Genomic DNA, 3,343 nt, shown 5'->3' on the forward strand with positions numbered 1-3,343 from the left:
TGAAACCAATTGTGTGCATAAAGTCAGAGGACCATTAACATTTATTAAGGCAAAATTAGTAAGTCAGATTAGAGAGACCACGCATTTGGACGATGTGTCAAATTTTAGAGTTGGACTAAATAATGTTGGGGAGTTGTCAGGACAGTATTTAAAAGTATCGCAGCAAATGTTGAAGCAGGAAGTGTATGAGAAATCAAAAAATCACAATTTTGCCACGCGGAATAATGTATTTATTTAAATTTCATTAATCAGTGAAACTTTAAAGTAAGGTTTAGAAGACCTTATTTCATTGAGATGAACTTGACTGAGGTTAGCTACTTGATAGCGACTCCAGGCATGAAGGAATCTCACAGAATGTGCGATGGGAATATGCTCTAACGGTATTTTGGCAGAGAACGAACACAAGAGGAGAATGTGTTATTGGCTACGACACACTGGGAAAAACCAATGTCAGGGAATTCTGCATTGGACGTTCTTGAAATAAAATTGGATAATGCAAAAGTTGTCCAATATTGATAAAGGTATTCAGTTATCTTCCAGAAGAAAATCGAAAGTTATTATTCTTGCATGGGGAGATCTGCTGAAATATATTGGGTATTAATAATCTAATTGTAGATGATGTAAATATAGGAGATGTTGTTCTGACTTTGTAGCATCCTTGCAGGCAGAACCCTCTAAAGTTGTACAAATTCATAAGGAGATGTCACGTATGCTCCAAAATTGCATAACCAAAGTGAGTCTCAATGAATGGAGTTCACACATCATCATGGTGCCAAAGGCAGAAAAGACCCAACAGTTATGTGTGGACTATCACAAAATCAATGTTGTTAGAAAGACTGATGCATATGCATATATGCAGCTGGAAGACTGTGTGGAAAAGTTTGGAGGAGCAACTTGCATTTCCAAGTTGGACTTCCTCAAAGGTTACTGGCAGTGAACTTTGTCAGAAATATCAAAGGCAATCTTGTAACGCCAACTGGCCTGCAGAAATTTAAAGTAATGCCGTTTGTATAGAAAACACTTCAGCCACATTTCATAGGTTAACTGACAGGTTAATTGGCGGATATGCAACTGTGTAGTGTATATTGTGCCTGGTGACTAAGAGTCTCTCATGGATTGAATATTTACAGCATTTATCGAGCTTGTTTGATCGAATTTGGAAGTCAAACCGGTTTGAAAACCTAGCTGAAAGTGAATCTGCCAAGGCCAAAGTCACCTTCCTGGGATATGTCGTTGAAGACGGACAAATACCCCCACGGGATGCGAAATCGTAAGTTACACAGGACTTTTACACATTGTTGACGAAAAGAGCAGTACTACGGTTCCCCGGATTGAGTGGCTTTTACTGAAAGTTTGTGCTGAATGTTAGCAATGGGACTGTTCCACTCACCAAATTGTTAAAAACAGGCAAGAAATTTCAGTGAACACAAGACTTTCAAAATGTATTTGACGATCTAAATACTTTGCCAACCATTGCTAAAGTGTCAGTCACCGCTAAGAACACGAAGGCTTTCCAGGTGCCTATCGATGCCAGTGATGTGCATGTCTCTCTTCTTCTGCCCCTCTAATTTTGATCTGTAAACCTGTTTCATTTTTCCTCTGTGTTTGTGGGGTTTAATTATCAGGACTGTTGTGTATTTTTGGAAAAGCATAATTAAGTCTATTTTGGGTCGCTGAGTTCTGTGGGTATTCTATATTCTGTTCACTGTGTTTCATCCCTTAATATTGTGAATAATTATCTCGCTGTTTTAAAAACTGGAAGTCAACCTAGCTAAAGTATTCCGAGTAAACTGGATTACCTGCATAAGAATGTTTTGAGTCGTGTGGCCTAGGCAAAACGGGGGTTGTTTTTCTCAGAGCAGAGCTGATTGTGAGGAGACATGATCGACGTGTACGAAATAATGAGGAGCATGGAATGACAGATTGAAGGACACATTTGCTCTTGATCGATCACCAGGGTTTGTAGATTTCAGATAAGATGCAGAAAGCTTTGAATAGTTTGGTAGGAAAAAAATATCAGTCAGCAGGTGGTAGAGTCTGGAACGGACTCTCTATAAAGATCATTTGGACAGTTAACCCTTCATTCTTCTCTGATTCCACTGGCCAAAGAGTTTCGAAAAGTTCTCCAAGCCGACCATTTCTGCGAGCAACAGTTATTCGATAGGAGGCTTTATGAAATGGAATAGTGCACACGAGTAACACGCGTGACTATTCGGCTTCCCTCCTGTGATGAAGCTGGAGCATTGACTCTCATATTCTCGGGGACATTTAATGAAGGCATTCTCGGTCCTGCAGATGAGGAACGCATACCTTATTTTGGCTTCGGAAAAATCTGTTTTTATGCTTATTATAAGTCTGCGCTATACCCGAGCCAGGTAGGATTCGAACCTACAATCTCCTGATCCGTAGTCAGGCGCGTTATCCATTGCGCCACTGGCCTGATGCGTGCAGCTGACCTTAAGAGCCATGATGTTAACACGTACATGGTTAATAGCAGTCATGTTCACCAGTTGAACAAGCGAAAAAGATAATCATTGTCACTGCTTCAGTCCAATCTTCTTCACCTTTCAAAGCAGCGAATTTTCCAAAAAAAAACACATATGTCCTCATGAAGCTTCCATTCACACTCTGTCTGCTCAGTCAGTCAATGCTGATCTGATGAATTTCGAATCTACTTCTTCAGCATAACTGACGTGAACGTGAGCCTAATTACCACACTGTATCTACCAGTTCACTTTCAGAGATTGTGATGACAGCAATGACCTTTGTGAGTATGCAGGAAAGTGAATACTGTGAACCGAGCAAAAAAAAATCCCTTCATGGAAATTAATCCAGTGCAAAGTCAACCATATAAGGACGGGCAGATGACGTAAAAAGATCCTCTGCTTCTCTCTGCACAGATGCTTCTCCAAGAAATGACTCTTTGAAGAATTCTTCTTTGTAATTTCCCAGTTGCAGATATTCCCTCAATCCACAAACAAGTATCCTGCTGAAAACTATTTGACTCAAGATTAAAATAGGTGACTATCTTTTCGCCCAGCTGTTGTCCCAATGTTCCCTGTTCCATGTCAATACAAGTTCTTGCAGGTGAAATTGGAGCTCCCAGCCTGATGTCCCACTGCTTCTTGATGCGTGGGAATTGAAGCCGCTGTCGTTAAGGCGGGAGCTTTTATCCTCGATACTTCACGTGTCTTTGTATCATCAGAGATTGGCATTCCGCTGGCCAATTGACTTTTCGCAGCCACATGCTCACGCTCAACGCCATCACCATTTCCAATTCGTATTGGGTGCAGTGCGACTCAAAGTCTCTGATTCCACGCCCTTGAACTGGGATTATATGATA

General features: G+C 40.8%; 1 non-coding gene across 1 annotated transcript; it reads right to left on the bottom strand.

Annotated features, from left to right (window-relative positions):
- Positions 1-2,367: 2,367 nt before the first annotated feature.
- On the bottom strand, positions 2,368-2,440 carry trnar-acg (transfer RNA arginine (anticodon ACG)). The gene has a single exon. It is a non-coding gene; the product is annotated as a tRNA-Arg (tRNA).
- Between the last annotated feature and the right edge of the window lie 903 nt (positions 2,441-3,343).

The sequence above is a fragment of the Chiloscyllium plagiosum genome, unplaced genomic scaffold, assembly GCF_037043375.1.
Source record: "Chiloscyllium plagiosum isolate Xiang-an unplaced genomic scaffold, Cpla_swu_hap1 HiC_scaffold_53Y, whole genome shotgun sequence".
Classification (NCBI taxonomy): Eukaryota; Metazoa; Chordata; class Chondrichthyes; order Orectolobiformes; family Hemiscylliidae; genus Chiloscyllium; species Chiloscyllium plagiosum.